Genomic DNA, 15,960 nt, shown 5'->3' with positions numbered 1-15,960 from the left:
ACATCATGTGCCCCAAACATCCTCCAACCACAGCCTACTCACAGCAAATCCCCCATGGAGACAACCCCCTAGACTATCTCACTAACTGCCAGAGGCAGGACTGTCCCTCCTCCCCCCTCCCCAAATAAGAAACATATTACTAATTTCATTGTACCTCTACGTGGATTTTAAATGTTAACTACTTTGGGAACAATTTCTATTCAGGGAGATTATCCACATTTTGTGGCTTTTTATGGGAATCTGTTTGCTTGAATGTTCTTTTATGTCTTTCATCTTGTTGAACCCAAATCTGCCTGTACCTAAGCAATATACTTTTTTACCCTAGAAGCTTTTTTGCACAAGGCATTTATTGTGCGCTCGTCATTCCCAACTCATGGTTGTTTACAGGTTCTTTAGACATTGTTGTGACCCTCCAGTTTCACTTCTGTGTCTAACCAGCATTTTCAGCGAGTTTTTTTTAAGAGCAGGGAAAATGCAGCATTTAACTGTGAAAGCGAAAGAAAGCACAATTTCCTCTTGTGTATTTGTGCTATTCTGGTTTACCATAGTGCCACCTAGAGGTTATGTAGTAGAAAAGCAGGAAAGGAAACCCTCCCCATGTAGTGCTCAAATCTCAGTTCTGCGACAAAACCAAAAGTAGTTACAGTGGAACAGCCTCTAAAAAAGCTCTAAAACCAAGGATGTCAACCAAGATAGCTGCTGCCAATGCCTTAATACTGTTGAATTAATTTTGATGAGATTTTGAGAGTAAGCTAGTATTAGGCTTCACATTTATCTCAAAGGTTGTTAGAAGCCTAAGTCACAAAATGGCATCCAATTGAAATGTATTTGGGGCAACACAAAATGTGTACAAAATACATTATGAAACCAAATGTGTTAGTCATACAGTATTAAATTATTTATATTTTGGTGTATAAACCAGGCTTCTGTTATACTGTTATGCTGAGAAAAAGGCAATTTAAAAATCCAAAATGGCTGCCAAAAACACTATCACACAATTAAAACTGAAATATAAGTAGCATTTTGTAATCAGAATAATAATTTCAGAACCAGCACCTGTTATTACCTTAGAGCAACTTTTTATGACTTCCTGTTGTTTTTATATCAGCTTCTTATATCTGCTTTTATGAAGGCATATTAAATATTACGTTGAAGCTATAGTAGATGCAAAATAATAGGATTCTATGAACATTTTACAGAAGTCAAACAGCTGTTTATTTTCCTGAGGTTTTGATGGAATCTAAACTGGCTAAATGAAAAACTGGAGGTATATTATGGGCGTACAAAAATGGACACAAATGATACTTTGAGGGGAAAGCTTGAAAAGTAAACTGTATCTCAACCACTTCTTAGCTAAACTTTAAAAAAACATGACCACCTCACGGCTCTCTGGGCAAGATTTCATCAAGTTGGAACATAGTCTTTATAGCCTTCATAACATATTTTGTACAGATACTGGCTGAAACAGGGTTTAAATATAATAAACAGATAATAAATAACTGATATCTAGTTATAGATATGTATATGGCACTGCTTCCTCACTACTAGTGAGTATTCATGCTTTCCAATTGTAGCTATATTTTTCACTGTGTAGAAAGAATTTGTACCTAATAGAGAAGGAGTTTGCCTAGAGATGTGAAGACTTGGGGGGGGGGGGGGCAGAAACATTTGGGATAACACGTTTTCCCAAAATTCTCCAAAACTCCCTGGAAAAAAATGGGGAAAAACTTTTTGTCATGGATGTTTCCATCCCCACAAACATTACACCCACTCCATTTTTTCCCAGGAATTTTAATCTTCCAAGCTTGCCTGCAAGCATTTCTGCATGTTTAGCACACTACTATTAGTCTCAATTGGGAACTGTATCTTTCAGCTTTGCTAGTACATACATAAATCTCTGTGTTGTGGTATTAGAAGGGTGTGTAAGAATAAAAAATATTTATGTATCAGAAGGTGAAAATTTATTTCTTGGGTGAAAGGATGAGGGAGGGAGGGAGGGAGGGAGAGGGAGAGAGAGAATTAATATTTAAAAACATTTGACAGGAATACCATCAGACCTCATGGCAGCAGCTTGCTGTGACCGCATTGTTCCCTTAATGCAAAACAAGCACACCTATTCCCCTTTTGTCTAATGTGGGAGGATATTGATAACATGTGAGCAGATCCACCAGGCTATTTTAATGTAGTCAAAGAGGAAAGAGAAATAAGCAAATCAAAGGTGGTAATTCATTTTATGGCAAGTGATTAATTATAAATTCAAAGAAGGGGGAAGGGCTGAACTGCTTTTTAGAGTCATGTTGATCATGTCTTTTGAAGCAATAACCAATTTGTTTGTGTCTACCAGCAAATAGCTGGCAAACTTAATCCCCAGAATCTCAAATTACTTTCTTGGCTGAAACAGTCAGAGGAATAGTTTCTAAACATCAAGGGATCCCAGTGACACCTCAGAAACTCTTGAAGGTGTTATCAAAATATAACCCTATGGACATCTTGCCCTTTGGTAACCTTGCCTTTCTTTCTTTCTTTCTTTCTTTCTTTCTTTCTCCAAAGTGTAGTAGGCTGCTCTCCAAAGCTATTCCTTCAGCCTGGGTGTGTATGCAAGACTATTTCAGTTTTAATTTTTTTGCTCTCTTATAGGCAACTTTTCCAACAAAAGGCCTTCAAAGCACCTTAGAGAGTAAAAACATAATAAAATTCAAGACTAAAAAAACACACAAAATGATATAATTGTGAAGGAAAGCCACTCCTCCCATCCTGCAATGTGGACCAGGCTGGGGTGTGCTTCTTTGACTTGCTTATGAGTAACTGCCCCTACTCAGGCTATTCAACACATGAGGATCCCAACCTTTGGTCACTTTTATACTTGGGTGAATGGAAAGCAGTCATTTCTCTGGCGGTTGTGGGACATGAAACAAGAGCTCTGCTGATGATGTCTACAGGCAAGCAGGTTTACATGGCAGAAGATGTTCCTTAAGATAGCCTGGGCCCAAATCATGTAGGCTTTAAAGATAATGACCAGTACTTTGAATTGTGCTCATAAATTAATCAGGAACATGATCAAAGTTAAGCAAAACAATAAAAAGATAAAATACTTTGTAGATAGGCAGAAGTGGTGGGGAAGAGGAGCTCACTATAGCCCGGGCTCCAGATCTTTACTTTGGTGCCTTGGATCTTTTAGGTACCTAGCAATGCCCCTGTAGACAGATCTGGTTTCAGGAACACAGCACGGCAGAGGCCTAGGCAGAATAATGAAAAAGAAAGAAAAACCCTGTTTTATTTCAAAAACACATATACACACTCGCATTACTAGAAAACAAATATGGGCAACATTTAGTTCCTGAAGCACTTTGTTAGCTATTCTGCTAATTGCATGATTTGTGAGTTCATAACGATTTTTCAAAGGAATGGCTATATTCCATGTTGGCAAACATGTGGGACACTGAACTGCCTGGCTTTGACCTGGTGTCCTGTAATGATTAATAGTATGAGTGAGTCTTTCTGGGCTACAGGAAACCAATACTCCATCCCTCCCCTACTCCACCTTTAACGTGGGGATGGTAACACTAGCCTGCCTTACTAGGTAGTTGTACCAGTCCAGAGGTAAGCAAGCTGGTGCCCTCTGGATGTGTTGGACTACAGTGCCCATAAGCCCCAGCCACCATGGCCAATTGTAAGAGATTCTAGGAGTTGTAGTCCAAAACAGCTGGAAAGCACCAGGTTGCCTGCCTTACACAGTCCTCTGTTTGAAAGGCTATCCTCTCCAATTCTGGTTAAAGATAATGAAACATAACAGCAGCTGGACAGCAGACAGAGTAAGGCACACAGGTCACCTGGTCACAGTCTTTTACACTATGGTGAGATATACTGTATTTCTCTTTAAATTATAACAATTACTTAGAAATTTGCCCCTGTAAATATAAATTAGCATATGCCAATTTTATGAAAACTGTTGTCTTCTGTCCTCTTTTTTGGTAATGTATTTCCTTTTTCTTGACAATTCCTAAGTGGCCACTCTCCATGGCGGAGCAGATCTTGGACAGCCACCTTCAGTTACAATTATGAAATATTTCACTTGAGTAGCTGTATATACATTTTCTTCTTGTTCATTTAGCTTAGGCTCCAGCTGGGAATGAAGAATATCCCAAACCCAACCACAGAAGTTGCTGAGATTCTGGTAGTTGCTGAGGAATGCACAGGGACCAAGAACAGGGAAAAGAAGGAGGGGAAGCGAGAACCACTTCATTTTAGGCCACATAAGGAATTAATCTTGGTGCAGGGATTGTGTTTTCTTTGCACTTTTAAGTCATCCCAAAGGCTCTTGGGATGGTGGGACTGGGTCTTCTCTTCTCTTTTCTCAAGCATTTTTTGCTTTAATTAAGAAGCAATATGCATAATAAACCAGGCTTGTTTCTGCTTGGAAGCTCTGAGCACCTGGATTTATTTCAATGGCCAGGACTTCAGTCTGAGCCCTCCGGTGATTAGCTTGTTCAGAGTAGTTTTATCAGTATTGGCCTGAGGCCTGGGAATCCCAGACTGACCTCTCATTGGAGGATTTCTGCAAGCTCACTGAACTGCCCTTTTAGATCAACATCATTGCAGAAATTCAGGTTTGGAAAAATCAAGCCCACTAATTAGCTATGGAGAAGGAAATGGGGCTGGGGATTAAGGTGGAGACCATTCATCCTACTGACATTTCTGAGAATCCTCATATAGAAAGATCAGCCTTCCCCAACCTGGCACCCTCCAGACGTGTTGGACTAGAGCTTCCATCATCCCCAGCAAGCATAGCTGGGCCATGCTTGCTGAGGATGGGGATGAGTTCAAAGGGACTTACTCCTAGGTGAGTATGTCAAGTAGCCAGATTACATTATCCAAACATTCATCTAAATCCAGTCCAACATGGGAATGGAACTGGGAATGATGGGTGTTGTGGTCACACATCTGGAAGGCACCAGGTTGGGCAAGGCTGATGCTAAGCCCAAACCAGAATCCAAAATGATGTTCAATCCATAGCAGAAGTCCTCCACCAGCCCAGAAAGGACTGCCTTTTTAAGACACAGGGCCACTCTCCTCCCGCAGATGTGGGCTGCCTTTACACTAAAGAAAAAACCCGCAGTCCTCCCATTGTGAAGACTTTCTTCATTTCCCTCCCCACGGCAGCCCCTATTGCCCCCTGAAAATGCTATACAGAGGGTCAGTGTGCCCTGCTGAATGGGGTGAGCTATGCAGGGCATTAGTATCCCCCCAAAATCTGGCAGGCACTTTCCATGAATGGAACCTTTCTATGCACAGAAGGCAGACCCTGGATTCAACCCAGGATCCAAAATGATTTGAAGAAATGTGAAAGCCTGTAGAAGGGAATGCCCATGAAGTATCTTTAAAAGGGCCTTGTTTGCTTGTTCCGTTGACCTTGCTCGACATGCGACACTTTTGCTGGTGTTCTATTCTGGTATTCCTTAAGCTGATATGTGGCTAAACAGCAGCATTTGTGTTCAACTGGGCGAGGAATCCTGCCAAGGAATTTGTGACATCACTGACATTGAATAATGAGGATATAAATAGGCATGCTGACAAGGAGCAAACAGCTGGTCTTGTTTCCATCCCTTTTCCTTGCATGAACTTGTGGTACCTTTTCAAACTTCAGCATTATTTGTGGTTTGGCTGGGAAAAGAAAGAAATGAAACGAAATACTACAACAGCCAGATGTTTGCAGTTAATGAAAGAGACACTCCCTTCCCCATGGTCACGGGTGGAGTCAACCCTTCCCATTACTCCCTAGATTGGAATGTGAACGATTAGCTGGAAGGCATTCGGATACAACCCAAATCCTTCCTGTTAGTCATGCAAATATGGGTGGCTGGGTGTCCTACTTTAAAGACAACAGTCCTCTGTTCTGGAGAGCTGTCAGAGGACAGTCGTCTGGTGGAAGGAGCCGTCTATTCGATAGGTTGCCTGTAAGGAGGGAGAGCCACAGGGGCCTTGAGGATGCCCACCAATAGTAGCACCTGGACAAGCAACTGAGCAGGCACACAGCTCACCTGCTCAGTCTTCTCTACTGTGGTGAGATGTCATGTATTTCTATTTAAATTATAGTTACTATTTCTAAACGTGCACCTATACATATAAATGTGTATATGCAGTTGTTATGCAAGTTGCGGTCCTCTTTTTTGGTGATACATTTTCTCTGTTTTGCAATGCACAAGTAGCCACCCTATTCCCAGTGCATGAAAACACCGAAAAGATGCATACCAGGCTCCAGCACCTTAAAATGGAAGGGTTATCATGTGGTGCCATTCATCTGAAGTCTGGAGCTGCTGGTCCTTTAAAGGCTGCCCAACCCCTTCAGAGGACTTTGGACTTCCTTAATGAAAAAAAATGGCTTGATATTATAAGAAGAAGCCATCAGAATGGGCAGAACTATTCAGCAACCCTATCCTTCACATATGTATTCAGAAGTAAGTCCCATTTGAAGGTGCCACATAGTGAGTCAGGGCATTGGTCTATCTAGCCCAGTAGTGTTTACTCTGAGCATCTCTGCACCTGCCTAAAATCCCACATTTAAAATGGGGCTTTCTACTTCTGTTTTAAATGCAGGATCATGACGTACTCCCTTTACATGTCTTTCCTTTCTACCCCGCCTTTTCCCCCTTATCTGAGTCTTCCATATGTTTCATTATACAGCTGCTAGATGATGCTGTGGTCTACTCCTCTTATTGCAGCTTTTCCTCTTTTCATGGAGGGAACTCAAGTGCAGTAATTTGATACCTTATTATCTCCGACCTTTTAAAAAAAATGGAATAAAGGTAATTAGTGTGGGAGATGCCCTGGAAGTTAACAACAACATCTAAAGGGCCCGCACACATCCATGAGTAACCAACCTCAATAGCAAGATAAAAGCTCCATGCAAAGAAGCCCTCTGACTGACAGTGGCTCTCCAGGGTTTCAGGCAGGTGTTTTTCCAGCCCTTCCTGGAGATGCCCAGGATTGAGCCTGGGGCCTTTTGTATGCAAAGCAGGTGATCTACTGCTAAACCACATCTCCATTAATTTGATTTACTCCCTAGTAAGGAAGTTTACATTGGATTGCAGGCTTAACAGATTTTCAGAAGCCTCAGTGACCAATGTTGCCATTCTTCTCTATGTACACAAAACTATTCTCCTTGATTCCTTAAAAAAACAAAAACAAAACAAAAACGTGTTTCAACTTGTGTTACATAATTTTGAGGAATTCTCTCAATAATGCCTTTTCTCATGTTACTTTTAACTGAGGGTTCAAAATACATCTCCATGCACCACTATGAAGAAGCAACACTTTAAAATAATTAGCATGCTAAATTTTATGGTTCTGCCTTTGTTCCTTTGAGCAAAAAGAAAGAAAATAGCATCTTCTCTAAAAGATAAAAAGATAATCTTTTCCTTTGTGCCAAAACTGCTATTTTTTCTACCCTTCAAAATATTTTAGGGGGCCTTTTCCCCTCCCAAAGAAATTAAATTAATTAGCTTTCCACAGCAAGGGTGGAAATAATGAATGGTGTCTTGTGGCTTTTTACATGCTGGTGGCTTTAAAAAAAAGATTTTTAACAAGCTAATGAGCATAGGACAAATTACTATTGAACTTGCATATAAGTAGGAATCTCAGAACAGCATTAGGTTTCTTCTTGTCTGGATCTTCATATGGAAGAATCAGTCATTCTCAGGAAAGTATTAGTAGATTTTGACCATGTTTGTACATAACACTGAGCAATGATTTATGTTAACCATGGTTTGTTGATGAAGCCGTGATTTGTCTCACAGACGATCCATGAAACTGAAATTTCTTGTCCTCATCTTTGGTTTCTTTCCCTTCACCCACCCATCCTGTTGGCTCCTTGCTGGTATCCCAAATGTCTTTGTGGCACTGTAGTACTGACATAGCTTCATTGTGTCAACTGCTCATTTGCCATTGTGCAACTGCAGACACAGGGTGTGGAAGAGTGTGAATTATGTGATAGAGGACTGGATTTCCCTTGCCTCTGGATGCCTCAAACCTTTGGACCAAGGAGTGAGTGGACTTGGTGGTTGAAGTCTGTGCTTGACTTCCACAGGAACAGTATTGTCCTCTACAACTGCCCCAGGAAGCTCCTCCATGAGAATGTTGGTTCTGCTTTCACAGATTTTGTAGAGGATGCAGCAAGCCATGATTATGTTGGGAACAAGGTCTATCTTGACATCAGGCAAAGTGTCAAACAGGGATGTCAAACCTCTTTCAGCCTGAGGGCCAAATCTATTTTCAGAGAAGCTGTCGGGGGCCACATTCCAGTGGTGGGTGAGGCCAAAGGCATGGGGGTCCAAATACCAAAATTACTGGCATATTTTAATTTAAAGCTCTTACTGCCAGTAATGAAGACTTAGGAGAGGCATTTAATTTTTTAGAATAATGACTGAGGGGGGAGGGCAAAAGCCAGGAAACCACCAAACTATTGGAGGTCAGGAGAAAGTGGATAGGGCAAGGGAAGGGACTCTAGAGAAGGGACTCTAGACGTAATGGTCTTATCAGTGGCCCTTTGGATGGCCATGTGTATTACTTCAGTTGTGAACCAACAACTAACATTTATCTCCCACCCACCCCCAACTGCCATTCCATGCTTTAAAACTGCTTTTACATTCCTGATACATTAGGACTACAAGAACAAAGCTGTTTTCCGACCCTGATTTTTTTTAAAAAAAATACTCTGAGCATTTGCAGTTTTGCATTTTAAACTGTCGTAGCACCATCCTGGCTGCAGAAATAAAATGGCGTTTGCGCCTGCATCTGCCACTCTCTGGATGGTGGGGGCGGGGTGCTGCTGCTGCAGGGCCCTGGACTTTGGCCCCTTGCTGCACCAGTTCATGGCCGTGGGGCAGTAAGTTCCCTATGTGCTACTTCAGTTTGCAGAGACTTTGATCAAACTGAGATTGCAGTTCCTTAGGGTGCAATCCTATGCATATTTAGAGACAAAAAAAGTCCTGCAACTCCCAGCATGCCCCATCCCTCATGGCTGGCTGGGGCATGCTGGGAGCTGTAGGACTTTTTTCAGTCTAAACATGCATAGTATTCTGCCCTAAGTTTCTTTTTAGGCTTTCCCAAGAAAGGGTAGAGGGTGCCTTTCTGATATGGGTGGTGATGGGAATGATTTACCGATGCCAAGCGTGAGGAGTCATGTGGTGTAAACAAGCCTGGCTCCTGTCCTGAAGGTACTGGTGATTGGCCTTTGGCATGGGCGGAGGAGGAACAGGTGCAGAGACCACATAGCAACATGGAAATCTTTCTCATTGTTTGGTCAACAAGGTAATAAGTGCCTTACAGTCACAAGTTTGGAGTTTCCCAGAAACATCCCTGGGAATATAATTGATATATTATATCAATTGAGGGGAAAGGCAAATTAAAAAATCCTTTCCTCATGTTGCAGGGCATTTATCCGCAGTTCTGTGTCTAAGAGTCAGTCTATCCTGCAGAGAACAAAGTGATGCTTTGAACTGGTAGTCCTGCTGAGATGCATTGAGACGTGTAGTGATCGCTCTAAATCTCCCTCTGCTCCGGTAGCAATTGCAAAGCTAGGCCTTCGGACTTGAAAGGGATGGCTGTTTGGGTAGGGTGGGGACAGATTCCAGTTGTCATGCAGTTCCTGTTGAGAATATTGCAACCTTGTCTGCAAGTTACTGGAAGAGGGCAGCGTTGCAGTTAGTTCATGGGAATTTTGACCACGAAGGGGCTTGCGTAACTCAGTGAAGCCATAAGCTATGCCGTGCAGGGCCACCCAAGACGGACAGGCCATGGTGGAGAGTTCTGACAAAATGTGGTCCACTGGAGAAGGAAATGGCAACCCACTCCAGTATTCTTGCCAAGAAAACCCCATGGAACGTATCACGAGTCTAAAAGATATGACGCCGGAAGACGAGCCCCTCAGGTCGGAAGGTGTCCAATATACTACTGGGGAAGAGCAGAGGGAATTTCCAAGTAGCGCCAGAAAGAGTGAAGCGGCTGGGCCAAACCCGAAAGGACACTCAGCTGTGGATGTGTCTGGTGGTGAAAAGAAAATCCGATGCTGTAAAGAACAATATTGTTTAGGAACCTGGAATGTAAGATCAATGAATCAAGGCAAGCTGGAGGTGGTCAAACATGAGATGGCAAGATTGAACATCAACATCTTGGGAATCAGCGAACTAAAATGGACAAGCATGGATGAATTTAATTCAGGTGACCATCATATCTACTACTGTGGGCAAGAATCCCTTAGAAGAAATGGAGTAGCCCTCATAGTCAACAAAAGGGTGGGAAAAGCAGTACTGGGGTACAATCTTAAAAATGATAGAATGATCTCAGTACGAATCCAAGGCAAACCATTCAACATCACAGTAATTCAAGTCTATGCCCCAACCACTGAGGCCGAAGAAGCTGAGGTTGATCGGTTTTATGAAGACCTACAACACCTTCTAGAACTAACACCTAAAAAAGATGTCCTCTTCATCATAGAGGATTGGAATGCTAAAGTAGGAAGTAAAGAAATCACCGGGATAACAGGCAAGCATGGCCTTGGTATACAAAATGAAGCAGGACAAAGGCTAATAGAGTTTTGCCAAAAGAACACGCTGATCATAGCAAACACTCTTTTCCAACAGCACAAGAGGCGACTCTACACATGGACATCACCAGATGGTCAATATCGAAATCAGATTGATTATGTCCTTTGCAGCCAAAGATGGAGAAGCTCTATACAGTCAGTCAAAACAAGACCTGGAGCTGACTGTGGCTCAGATCATGAGCTTCTTGTTGCAAAATTTCGGCTTAAATAGAAGAACGTCGGGAAAACCACTCAACCATTCAGGTATGACCTAAATCATATCCCTTATGAATATATAGTGGAGGTGAGGAATAGATTTCAGGGATTAGACCTGATAGACAGAGTGCCTGAGGAACTATGGACGGAGGTCCGTAACATTGTTCAGGAGGCAGCAACTCAATCCATCCCAAAGAAAAAGAAATGCAAGAAAGCAAAATGGCTGTCTGATGAGGCTTTACAAGTAGCTGAGGAAAGAATGGAAGTGAAAAGCAAGGGAGAAAGGGGAAGATATACCCAACTGAATGCAGAGTTCCAGAGAACAGCAAGGAGAGACAAGAAGGCCTTCTTAAATGAACAATGCAAAGAAATGGAGGAAAACAATAGAATGGGAAAGACTAGAGATCTCTTCAAGAAAATTGGAGATCTCAAGGGAACGTTTTGTGCAAAGACGGGCATGATAAAGGACAAAGAAGGCAGGGACCTAACAGAAGCAGATGAGATTAAGAAGAGGCGGAAAGAATACACAGAAGAACTATACAGGAAAGATCTGAATGTCCCTGATAGCCATGATAGTGCCGTCAGTGAACTTGCGCCAGACATCCTAGAGGGTGAAGTCAAGTGGGCCTTAGGAAGCATTACTAACAACAAAGCTAGCGGAGATGACAGTATTCCAGCTGAGCTATTTAAAATCCTAAAAGATGATGCTGTTAAAATGCTGCACTCAGTATGCCAACAAATTTGGAACACTCAACAATGGCCACAAGACTGGAAAAGGTCAGTTTACATTCCAATTCCAAAGAAAGGCAATGCCAAAGAGTGTTCAAACTACCGTACAATTGCGCTCATTTCACATGCCAGCAAGGTTATGCTCAAAATCCTACAAGCTAGGCTTCAGCAGTATGTGAACTGAGAACTACCGGAAGTACAAGCTGGGTTTCGAAGAGGCAGAGGAACTAGAGATCAAATCGCCAACATTCGCTGGATCATGGAGAAAGCAAGAGAATTCCAGAAAAACATCTATTTCTGCTTCATTGACTACGCTAAAGCCTTTGATTGTGTGGATCACAACAAACTGTGGCAAATTCTTAAAGAGATGGGAGTACCAGACCACCTTACCTCTCTCCTGAGAAACCTGTACGAGGGTCAAGAAGCAACAGTAAGAACTGGACATGGAACACCGATTGGTTCAAAATTGGGAAAGGAGTACGACAAGGCTGTATATTGTCGCCCTGCTTATTTAATTTATATGCAGAGTACGTCATGAGAAACGCCAGGTTGGATGAATGACAGGTTGGAATTAAGATTGCCGGGAGAATTATCAACAACCTCAGATATGCAGATGATACCACCCTAATGGCAGAAAGCGAAGAGGATCTAAAGAGCCTCTTGTTGAGGGTGAAAGTGGAGAGTGCAAAAGCTGGTTTGAAACTCAACATCAAAAAAACTAAAATCACGGCATCTGGCCCCATCACTTCCTAGCATATAGAAGGGGAAGAAATGGAAGCAGTGACAGATTTTATTTTCTTGGGCTCTACGATCATCGCAGATGGTGACTGTAGCCATGAAATTAAAAGATGCTTGCTCCTTGGGAGGAAAGCTATGGCAAACCTAGACAGCATAGTAAGAAGCAGAGACATCACCTTGCCAACCAAGGTTCGTATAATCAAAGCTATGGTTTTCCCAGTAGCAACGTATGGCTGTGAGAGCTGGACTATAAGGAAGGCTGAGCGCCGAAGAATCAATGCTTTCGAACTGTGGTGCTGGAGGAGACTCTTATGAGTCCCCTGGACTGCAAGGAGGTCAGATCAGTCCATCCTAAAGGAAATCAACCCTGACTGCTCATTGGAAGGACACATACTGAAGCTGAAGCTCAAATATTTTGGCCACCTAATGTGAAGAGAAAATTCCCTGGAAAAGACCCTGATGCTGGGAAAGATTGAAGGCAAAAGGAGAAGGGGACAGCAGAGGATGAGATGGCTAGATAGCATCACCGATGCAATGAATATGGACTTGAGCACACTTCGGGAGAGAGTGGAGGACAGGAAGGCCTGGCGTGCTATGGTCCATGGGGTCACAAAGAGTCGGACATGACTGAACGACTGAACAACAACAGGCCTTATGATCTCTATAGCCCACAATGTGGTTTCCTGTGGTTTCTTCCTTTTGCTCCTCCCCTTCCTCCCCGCCCCCATCTCTCTCTGACCTCATCAATTGGTGGGAGCAATATGTGTTTGCTGTCTCATTCCTGCCTGTGTAATGGAACACAAAATGGACTGAAACAAACTACTTTTGAAACTCTATGCTCTACCTGCATTTTATATGCAAGAACATTTGTGAATAAAATGACTGTTCTCTTTTCTTCACCAAAGAAGGGTGTCATCTCCTTTTATTGTTATAAGATAGTCTGTGTGCATGTGGGACTGGTAAATGCTCATTCTGTTTTGCTTCTTTATTTTTTCTGTACTAATTACCTTTCTAACAGGAGGCATCATTACCAAATAATCCCATGGGTTCCAAGCGAGAGGGCTAGTTCAGGAAAAGGGCCAGTAAGAGTGAGTTAGCCTGATGAATGGATTCATGTTTTAGCCGCTCTTGCCTCTCACCTCTGTTGCCTGGTGGCAAGCTGGAAATAAACCAAGGATTAACTGGGTTCAGACATAATGACAAGCCATAGTTAAAACAAGCTAGGATTTGTATGTCAACAGCAAACTATGGCTTCAAATTGTAGTTTGTTGCTGAAAAATAAACCATGGTTTGTGGCCAGGTTGAAGTTCAGACATTCAAACAAACCACAATTTGGCTAACCAAGTAATCAGTTAGCATTATGTGCAAATTCAGTGGTTTTGTTTTTCATGTTGGAATCAACTATCCATTGCCCATTAAAACATGCCAGTTTTTGAAAAATCCTATTCTTTAACCTGAACAATCTCTTGATAGATTTATAGAGATTGATAGGTGGATCTCTTTGAACTGTCCCATGGTGCTAACAGCATTCCAGAATGGTACTATAGTAAGAGTTGCAAGCTACTTCATCACGGGTTTCATATTGAACCAAATAGGGTGCCTGGTAGAAAGAGGAACTAGGGATTGCTTTAGTAGCCATACTCTACTGCAGAGATGGGCAACTCACTCTATATACTGGGATGACTATTGTGGCCCTATGTATTGAATAAAATGGGGAAGAGAGAACTATGTAAGCCAATGGACTTTTGGGAGGAAAATTGAGATCTAAATGTTACATCTGAACTGAGAGACTATGGTTACCAGGACCAGAACATGCCAAAACGTTAAGCCATGCTTTGAAATTGGCCATACATGTACCTCTGAACTGGGGCAATATGATGCTTGGACAGCAGCTCCTAGGACCAGGCCACCAAATCCTTGCAAAGAGGAATACTTAGTTAAGAGACAAACATTAAAATAGGAAACACTCCTCATGCTAGTGTCATAAAATGTCAGAATACAAATAAATAAGAACTAGAAATAAGAACAATCATTTTAGATCACAGGCAGAACCCGAGGTGTTAATACCAGGGGAGTTTGTTTGAAGCACTTGTGATTTTGAACACCACTGCTATATGAATACTAAATTATGATTAATATATGTACAGAAGGGAGAATTGCAGCAATCTTGCTTCTTCCATTAGCCTTACAGTGTGATGGACAAAGTCACATCTTTAAAACCTCACTCTAACATGCAGTTGTTCTAGGTAAGAAGGTCCTTTCTTTTTATTAGTAACTTTATTCTGTAACATATGTTCTATAGTAAAAAAAAAAATTATTGGCAGAGTTGTTTGGGGCCACACAAATACAGTGGTGAGAAAAAGTTTGTGAACCCTAATGATAATTACAGAAATTCCATAGTTTTACCATCATAGCCTTTGTGAATCAAAACCAGTACTTTTCTAAATATACAATAGGGTTTATATTAACCAATTCCATGTCTGGTGAACTAAAACGATGCATAAATTAGGCAAACAATGACTACTTAAGAGTAAGCATATGTGCTAAAGTAAGTGAACCCCTGGTTACATCAGCTCAATTAAAGGGAATAATTAGAATCAGGTGTTTAAGTAATTAGGTAGATCTTCAGGGGTGAGTCTGGGAGGCCCAACCCTATACAAGGATGAGAAACTCTGTCAGTTTGGTCTTCACCATATGGTTGTGTGGAAACACGTCATGCCATGATCAGAAGACTATCTGAGGACCTTAGAAAGCCATTATTGCTGCTCATCAGTCTAGAAAGGGTTACAAAACCATTTCTAAGGATTTGGGGCTCCACCAATCCACTGTCAGACAGATAGTCTACAAATGGAGAAGGTTCAAGACCACAGTCACTCTACCCAGGAGGGGTCATCCTACCAAAATCTCTCCAAGAACAAACTGCCACATCATCCAGGAAGTCAAAAAGAACCCCAGAGTAACATCCAAGGATCTGCAGGCCACTCTCACCTTGGCTAATGTGAGTGTTCATGACTCAGTGATCAGAAAAAGGCTCAACAAAAATGGTGTTCATGGGAGGGTAGCCAGGAGAAAACCACTGCTCTCTGAAAAGAACATTGCTGCCCATCTGTAGTTCACTAAAGATCACATAGATGATCCAGACTTCTGGAACACTGTTTCATGGACAGACAAGTCAAAGGTACAACTTTTCGGCCTCAATGAGAAATGTTACGTTTGGCGAAAAACAAACACTGAGTTTAAACAAAAACCTCATCCCAACCGTCAAGCATGGTGGTAGGAATGTGATGGTTTGGGCCTCAAGACCTGAATGGCTTGCCATTATTGACACAACCATGAATTCTGCGGTGTATCAGAAGATCCTAGAGGAGAATGTCAGGCCATCCGTCTGTGAGCAGAAGCTGAACCAAAAGTGGGTCATGCAACATGACAATGATCCTAAGCATACAAGCAGATCTGCAATGGCTGCGGAAGAAGAAATTCCGTGTTTTAGAATGGCCTAGTCAAAGTCTGGACCTAAACCCCATCAAAATGTTGTGGCAGGCCCTGAAATGAGTGGTTCATGCAAGGAAGCCCTCATCTCACTGAGTTGAAGCAGTTCTGTAAGGAAGAATGGGTCAAAATTCCTCAAAACCTAAATGGGAGACTGACCAACAGTTACGGGAGACTCTTACTTGAAGTCATTGCTGCTCAAGGGAGTG

This window comes from Heloderma suspectum, chromosome 3 (assembly GCF_057233095.1).
Source record: "Heloderma suspectum isolate Gila_16-S chromosome 3, 16-S_ref, whole genome shotgun sequence".
Lineage (NCBI taxonomy): Eukaryota > Metazoa > Chordata > Lepidosauria > Squamata > Helodermatidae > Heloderma > Heloderma suspectum.
This window is presented reverse-complemented; position numbering follows the sequence as displayed.